An 8,912-nucleotide genomic window follows, 5' to 3' on the forward strand; every position below is an offset into this window, starting at 1 on the left:
GACATTAAAAAAAACCCAGGAGGGGGTGGAGAGAGAAGTTTCGGTGCTTTTTAAAAACTCATGTGTCGTGCTTGCTTCGGCAGCACATATACTAAGGTTGGAACAGCACAGAGAAAATGAGCATGGCCACAGTGCAAGGATGACATGCAAATTCGTTAAGCGTTCCACACTTTTTGTCCACTGCAGCATTATTTACAGTAGCTGAGATCTAGAAACAGCTCAAGTGTCCATCAGTAAGATGAGTGGATAAAAACCTGGGGTTCATTACCACAATGGAATACTACACGGCTATAAAAAAGAAGGAAATCTTACCTTTTGTGACAATATGGATGGGCCTGGAGATTATTACGCTAAATGAAATATGCCAGCCAGAAAAAGACAGATGCCATATGATCACAATATATGTGCAATCTAATGAACAAAATAAACTGATGACAAAATAGAAACAGATACATCAATACATGGAACAGACTGGCAGCTATCAGAGGGGAGGTGGGATTATGGGGGACTGGAGGAAAGAAGGTGAAGAGATTAAGCAAAAGAACATATATATATATATATACCTCACATACAGCTTGACATGTAGCAGACACTCAAAAAACATCAGTTTTTTCAATATAGATAAATTTAGGTAAAACTAAACCGACATCACTTCCTACTTGTTTATCACCGTTTATGTGAATCAAGTTACCACCTTGCACCTATCCACTCAAGCAATAACCTTTCCCAAACCCACGTTTCAGGAAGGGATCCTCCATCAGTGTTTCCATGACCCCTTTACGGCATCTCCCCTGCAAACTATGCTTCTTCGTGCTCTTAACCATGGCAGCTCCTATCTTGGCATAAAATCCTGAAAGCCAAGAAATTATTCTACCCTCCTTTAAATCAACCATTCTTATCTCCCATGTGAACCTCTTCCAGATTCCACTCCCTTCTCTGAATCAAGAAATCTTATATCTAATATGCCACTCCCTCCAAAGTTTAAATTTATAGAATAAATTACTATTTATAGAATAGAGCTGCTGTCACCTTCAAGGCGATTTTGATATTTAACCATCTCAAGCTTGTCAGAGAACTATGCTGTTCCAGAGAACAGAACAAAGGTTATGAGTGTGGAAGGCACAGAGTTGTAAAAACATGGAATTTGGTATATAAGAAGGAACTAATTCTATTTCATTCAAAGAATCCTAATGACCTTTGATCAGAGATAATACTGCATTTATTCTAGAAAGATTACATACCATCAAAGGTCACACTCAGAGTTGGTAATTCAGTCAACTTTATACAACTCTAGAAGGTAATGACCCACTCCTTTGAGGAAGGGGCAACAAAATACAATCTAGAATCATTTACAAAACCCAAATAAAATAAATTAGCTGGTATAAAATATATAGAAAGCTAATTGGAATCATCTTAAGAATGCAATCATCATAGAGAAGACTTGTATACTTACTGAGTTTGATGCTAAGTTATTCACACTCTTCTTATGCAAGAAATGTAGTGACATATGCAATGTTCTTAGCATAGAGGGTGGCATTGTAGTTATAGCCTAGTAAAGGCTGACTACTATTATCTCATTCAATTTCAGAAGCATCTGTGCTTTACAGATGAAGAAAAAATGGGACTATAACTATTTGGGCAGCCAGGCAAACTCTACCAAAAAGAAAATGTAGTACAAATCAAGATTCCAATGAAACTTCCAGACATTAAATCTCACCCATTTTTCTGCTATGCTACATGACTTGCAGTGACACCAAAAGGACCTTTCTTTCAGAGAATGTCCCATTACTCATTCAACCCCTGTATTGGCAGATGCAAACATGATTCCATTACAGGTAGAGGATACTCAACATCTGCTGCCAAGTCATACTCAAGCCCAGTGTGAGACTTTTAGTGCACTTCAAATTCATCCACTCACTCAACAAGTATCTAAAGAACAGCCTACAATGTGTCAGGAACTATTCTAGGCACTGGAAGTACTATGAGGAAGAAAACAGACATGCTCTCTAAGACAAATATATGGAGTGAGCTAGACTGTCTGTCTATATTCAACATTTTTGACTCAGGATAATAGCTCCATTGCTGGTTTATCATATTCATCTTTATTTAGTATATCTTTGTGCTCCACTTTACTGGGTACAGACTCTGTATCCGACTCAATATGTACTGCAGTACAATGATAAATAAAACAAAATATTTGCCTTTGTTTATTCAATATATTCATAATGGAAATGATAAAATATATAAGACATAAAGGCAACATCCTAGGACAGACACCTTCAATGTTTGCCTACTTTCTAGATTAATTAAATACCCTCCTACACACACATTTATGATTTATAAATCATTCTATATACTGTTTTCAGTTTTATTTTGAAGTGGCTTTAAATATGCATATATGTGAGTGAACAAAGCTTACATATGGATGTGACCTGCCTGTCTTCTAGCTAGATCAAAGGGACCTGCAGCCCCCGGAGGCTTCCTCCTGCTCATCCCAGTGAGCACCCTCTCTAGAGGCAGCCACCACTCTGATGCCTCTCTCCATATACTGATTCTGCCTGTTCTTGCACTTTATAAAATTTGCATTATGCAGGATGTAGTGTTTCTTGACTGGCTTCTTCCACACAACATAAATATTTTATTCTGCATAAAAATTCAAGCTTACAAAATCAGGCTTAATCACCTTTCTTTAACTCCCAATATCCTCACTGCACAGTAGTGGAAACTGAGGCCCAAATCAATGTCTGACGTTACATAGTCTGTGAGTAGCAAAGCCAGACAGAGCTCTTGAAAAAAACAAAAGCAAAAAACAAACAACAAACCATGACAGCGTTCTCTTTGGAAAAAGAGGCAGAGGACCTTGAATCCCATGTATCCACATAATATAAAGCTTCCCTGAGTCCACGCTGAGGATTTCTGCCACTGTGTGTCAGAGTTTCTCAACATTTTTCAAGTTTATGTCTGAAATAAAGTGGCATGCAGAAGTCTCTGTACTGGGGAAAAATCTCTCTTTGAATATTGTGTTATAGTTTCCATTATAGGAACATCAGAGAGAAACATCTGGCCAACCAATTCCCAGGGTGTAGAAACGGAGAAATGCTGGGAAATGCATGCAATTCCATGGACAAGTAACAAAGGATTTTTAAAGCATGGATGCCAACACATCACGTCAGAAAAAAGAAAAGAAAGAGCATTTTTGTCCCAAGATATAAAAAAAAGACAAATACAAATGTCCTCAAAGCTTCCTAGATGTTTTAAATTGTATTCCAAGTTGAAAAAAAAAGTCTTCCAATTCTTTTGGACACTTTCTTTAGGCAAGAAAAATTATGTTTATTTACAGCCACATCTTTAATCATCCTGACCTGGATTGTTTTGATTTACATAAATAAAGTAACCAAGACCCAAGACCAAGGAGAGAGAAATGAAATAGCCTTCCAAGGTCACCCAGTCAGTCATCAGCACCAAAGGATCTCAACTTTGTATTTTCTGACACTATCATTCTACCATCCCTTTCCTCACAGAATAACCTGGGGTGATATATTGAATGACTATAAATATTGAGTGATGGAGAGTCAATAGTTAAAGGAACACTAAAGTACTCTTTAAAAACATACAGGGACTTTAACTACCCGGAGACCTCTTCTGCAATACAGATACCAGCTTCTTGCTTGCTGGCGATAGCTAAACGTTACACCACCACTGGGGAAATCGTTTCTTGCAGGTGGAGGACAAATGATTCACCTCCAAGCAGGCCCTTCTCTGTATTGTTTTGACCTGATACTATCATTGTTCTCCACTTAGCTTTGAGCACCTGGAAGTTCAATATGGGGGAATTTAGGCAAGACTAAACGGGTATCCATTTCTTCTTTTATAGCTTCGTTTTTTGGTGCTTGGGGCAAGCTTCATGATCACACAGGAGATGTGAATAAAGGCTGGATGAACGAATGGCTGCATTCCCAGCTTGTAAGTGAAAAATCACTTCTACTTGTGGACATGGGGCATCAGGAAGTTATTTTTGAATCCTAAACCCTTAATCAAGAAAATCCCATGTTAATAAGCGTGTGTGTGTGTGTGTGTGTGAATTGCTCATATTTAATTCAAAATATCATTTTCAGGGGCCTACGGTAGGCCAGTTTTGTTCCAGGTTTTAAAAATAAAGTAGGTGAAGACCATTTCTCTACTCAAGAAGGTAAGTTTGCAGAAGAGATGCATAGGTGGCTCTCACAGTGGGGACCTTTCGCATCCCCTGCCTCCAGGTGTGTTTTCCTTGCCTCTCTTATTCTCCCCGAAGCTCCAAGGACCCTTCCTTTGCCTCTGTAACTTGTTTCTTGAACCCATTTCTTTGACCCCCTCATTTCTATGTCTGTGACTTCATTAATAAACTTTCTCCTAAAGTTTGATGGGACAAAAAAATGGAAAGATGCACAAGGAACTTAGTGGAGAACACTAAGAAGGGCTTTGAGACCTGTGTTTGTATGTGACCCTGCAGGATGAATATAAACTCTGCAGACAGAGGCAGGTACAGAGGGAGGCAGCGGGATATTTGAGGGGCTTTCTCAGATCCATGGATCTGCAAGTGTGAAGGGCACATGGCACATGGAAAAGGTCTGGAAGAAGAAAACACTTTTATGCATGTGAAGTGTCTCTATTTGGAATGAGAGGAAGACGGACATAAAATCTTGAGAGTACAAAGAAGATAATCTCTGGGAGATAGCAGAGAAAAGTGATACATTTTGAGAGGAAGCAAATACCAAATCATGCTTGGCTTTGTAAGATTAACTTAACAGCTTATTCTTTACCAAGAGTTTTGAAGGTTACTGAATGGTTTTAAGGAGTGGAATGTTATATTCAGATTGCTTTTAAGAATGATTCCTCTGTTGTGTGAAAAAAAAGGCTGGATGGGTAACATTGAAAGGAGAAGATGTATTTCTTCACTTAAGATGTTTACACAATTAGAAACAGGCAGTTTGTTGGAAATGGATCTTGTACCATTTGGTATACTGGGGTAGGCAGAATTTGAGATGGCTCCAAATACAGAACCTGGCACAAAGTATACATACAAATTATCTTGCTTTCTCCCCACTCATTTTAGAAATAGTATGTACATGAAATCATGAAATCATACAGCATATCACCTTTTAAAATTACCAATTTTCATTTGGGGCATAATGCCCTTAAAATCCGCCTAACTTGTGACATTGACTTGTTGTTTGTTCCTTTTTATTGCTGAGTAGTATTTCCTTACATGGATGTACCATAGCCTGCTTGGCCAGACTTCTAAGAACTTTTATTCAATTTTAGCAATTTTACCATTATTACCATCATCTAATGCTTATACTTCTCACCTCTGATCCTTCTCGTAAGTGCTCCTAATTAAATTCTTCTCTACAAACCATGTCCCTTAAGCCACAGTGTGTAACTGTGCCAAAGCGGAATGGCTGCATACCGATCGTGTCCTCCAGTGTTATCCAACTGGGCTCCAGCAATAGCTCCTTCTCAGTAGGAAGACACAGTAGGGAATGTTTCTAGCATCTTGGCAAGAGTGGGAATTGCATAGGTTCACAGTAAGTAATTTTGGTAAATGTTCCTAATTTACTCTATTCCATTTGCAAATATTAATCTTTTACTTTGGTTTTTTGTTTGTTTGTTTTTGCAACACACTTTTAGATGCTTGAATTTTTTTTTTCTTTTTCTAAACCATGAATAACACAGTGAGTCTGAAGGTTTGTTCTTTGGGGAGAATATTTTTAAAGGAAAACCATACAGCTGTTGCCAGCACTGAATTTAACAAATCAATATACACTTACAGCTCACTGATGACTTGGGGTGAGGAGGAGATGGTTGTGGCAGAAGAGGGAAAGGCATCAACAGCATTTTCTTACTCTAAGTGGTGGGGTTGGCGTTTTTTCAGTCCAATAATGATGCAAACACACAATAGGAATCCCCAGGATGCTAAATAAAGGAGCACTTTGTTTCTTTTTTTCCCTCCCATCCTGATATTAGGGCAAAGAATAATAATAATAAAAAAGGAATGCAAGTCTGACTGGGTGAAAGCAAAGTGCTTTCACGATTAGAAGTGAAAAGAAAGAGACATCGCAGGGCTTCTGTGTGTGTTCTGGAAGGAACGCCTGCTTCCAGAAACTGCAAGCTTAACCTTCTCAAAGTTTCATTTTCCTGAATTATCAAGACTCAATCTTGTTCTTTTGTTAGGGAATACAGCTCTCATAGAACTGAAATGCCCTTCTGAGCTGACCCTGGGGCTGAGTGTGGAGGCAGCAAGGAGGTGGGTAGAGAGGAGCCAGTGTATTTCATGTTTCTGATAATCAGTTTCTTTCAGGTGCTTCTTCAGGGACTGGCTCATCCCTCCACAATGCTTCTGCTTCTGATCAAGGAAAAGAAATGTGATCTCACAAAGTCCTTGTAGCTTGCCTTCAAGGAAATGATTATCTTGTACCGAAACCAAAATGAATTCTAGGGCATGGCTGAAAAGTAAGCCTTCTTAGCCTGTTTTCAGTGTCCCCGATCCCCAGCTGCAACTGGAAATTGTTAAGCAGTCTTTCTCGTGGTTTCTTTCTCTTTTTACTATTTCAGCGTCCCTTATAGAAATCGTTTTTCACTGCAGTAAAAAAAATGTAAGCGAGGGAAAGGTAGCCCAGTGCCAGGGAATATAATAATATTTGGTCTCTGCTGAGTCCTCTGACTCATACCATTCGTTGGGGCATTTCTAGGTTGGATTTCTGGCTGAAAAGGGAGTTTTAAAAAGAGGAGAAACTGAAAATAGCCCTCATGCTGATGGTCAGAATTTAACTAGGAATAGAAGTGTATGCTTCATCCAAGAATATAAGGGGCGTTTTCAGAAGGATCTTGCCAAGGGGATCTCCAATTTTTAAGTTTAAGGTCAAGATTAAAAGAATAGATGTTTTATATTCTCTTAATGCCTGTGAAATCATTTCTATCCCATGAAAGGATAGGACAAAATCAAGGGATTTTCCAATTCTTGGTGTATATTGTGAGTGGGAATTTGACTTAGGAGAACAATTAGTTCTGACGACAGACAGGCCTGACTGCATGCGTTTTCTCACTTCGTTATGAGTCAACTTTTGATTTTGGGGGAAGCCCCATTACCATCTGGTAAGGAACACTGCAATGCTACCTTTTTTCAAGGCTACTCATGATAATACAATGTGTGTGGAATATCCAGTCCAGTGCTTAGCACATGGGATAAAATGATAAATTTTAAAATGTAAAATGTAATTTATCAGAAAAAAAAATTTAGACTTAGTACAGGCCTGAAAACCCGTCTATTTAGGCCCTGGACAGTGAGGCTCATTTGGTTGGGTATTATCACATGCACCAACAGGTTGCCAGTTTGATTCCTGTTCAGGGCACATACCCTGGTTGGTTGCAGGCTCTATCCCCAGTAGGGGGCATACAGGAGGCAGCCAATCAATGGTTCTCTCTCATCATTGATGTGTTTCTCTCTCTCTGTCAAAATCAATAAATATATATATACTAATAGGAAATTAAAACCTAGAGGCATGAACTTGCTAACAGAGAAAGCTAATATTAGAGATCTTCTGACTTGGTTGCATAAGTAAAATAGTTTTGACTTTGATTGATAACCTCTGTGTGACACACTGTTATAGTACATAGATACTCAGTACATATAATAAATAGTTTTAGAGTAAATTTGGCATATATCTAGTAATGCAAAACCATAAACACAGGTGAAAGATGATGACTACTCAAGTGAAAATAAAACAGATTCTGCTACATCCAAACCAAAGTCTGAATTCAACATGAGGCTACAAACATAAATTCATTTTTTTTATTATACTCAGACTACATCTGATTTTGTTACCCAATAAATGTTATGCTGGTACTGTTATGTAACATCCTGAATTCAGCTGTTGTTCCAGCAGATGACATTAAAACTTCTTTAACCACCCTTAAGATAAAATAACAAATGAGTTTTACTTCCTTTGGATTTCTGGCAGTGATTGAAAACTTATGTAACATATGTCTAGAAAGACAAGTTTCAGAAGAGAACAGAAAAATCATTATTCAACTGATTAAGTGTATTCCTAAAACTACCTCAGAATGATTGGCCTGACAGTTCCCACTGGATGAGGGAGAGTTATAGACCACTGCCTGTGACCTCCACAGGGAGAGATGGGAGGGAAAGAGATGGGTATGAACATGCACAGAAGTTGAAGGGGATATAAATGTTCGTTCGTGTCTCATATTAAAGATATGATTTAAGCTTTGAACATAGTTCAATGACATGATCTATGAACAACCTCCTGAATCTTCCCCAAATTGTATTGCTGAAACAAAATAGCATTTCAGCCTTGCAGAAAGCTTTTACAACTTAAGGAGACCAATGGCCAGGAGATTCTCTTTCTACTTTTTAATCAATTTTTAAGTCACAGTACAATATTGTTAACTATACGCCACACATGTTGTACAGTAAATCGCTAGAACATTTGCATCTTGCATGACTGAAAAATCTACACCCATGGAACAGCAGCTCCCTATGTCCCCCTCCTCCAAGCCCTGACAGCTACCATTCTATTTTGTACTTCCAAGAATTTGACGACTTGAGATACTTAGGTAAGTGGAACCATGAAGAATCCGAAAGAACTAAAATCAGAGTCTCAAGGATATATTGGCACTCCCATTTCCTGACAGCTTGAACATATTGTAACCAAGAGATGGAAACAAGCTAAATGCCCATCAACAGAGTAATAAATAAAAATACGTTGTATATACTACCATGAATATTATTCAGCCTTCAAAACAAGGAAATTTCATCATGTTACAATATATATGAACCTTGAAGAAATTATGACAAGTGAAAGAAGCCCTTCATGGAAGAAAAATAGTGCAGGAAACATTTTTTACATGGTATG

Source organism: Myotis brandtii, unplaced genomic scaffold (assembly GCF_000412655.1).
Source record: "Myotis brandtii unplaced genomic scaffold, ASM41265v1 scaffold313, whole genome shotgun sequence".
NCBI classification, from domain to species: domain Eukaryota; kingdom Metazoa; phylum Chordata; class Mammalia; order Chiroptera; family Vespertilionidae; genus Myotis; species Myotis brandtii.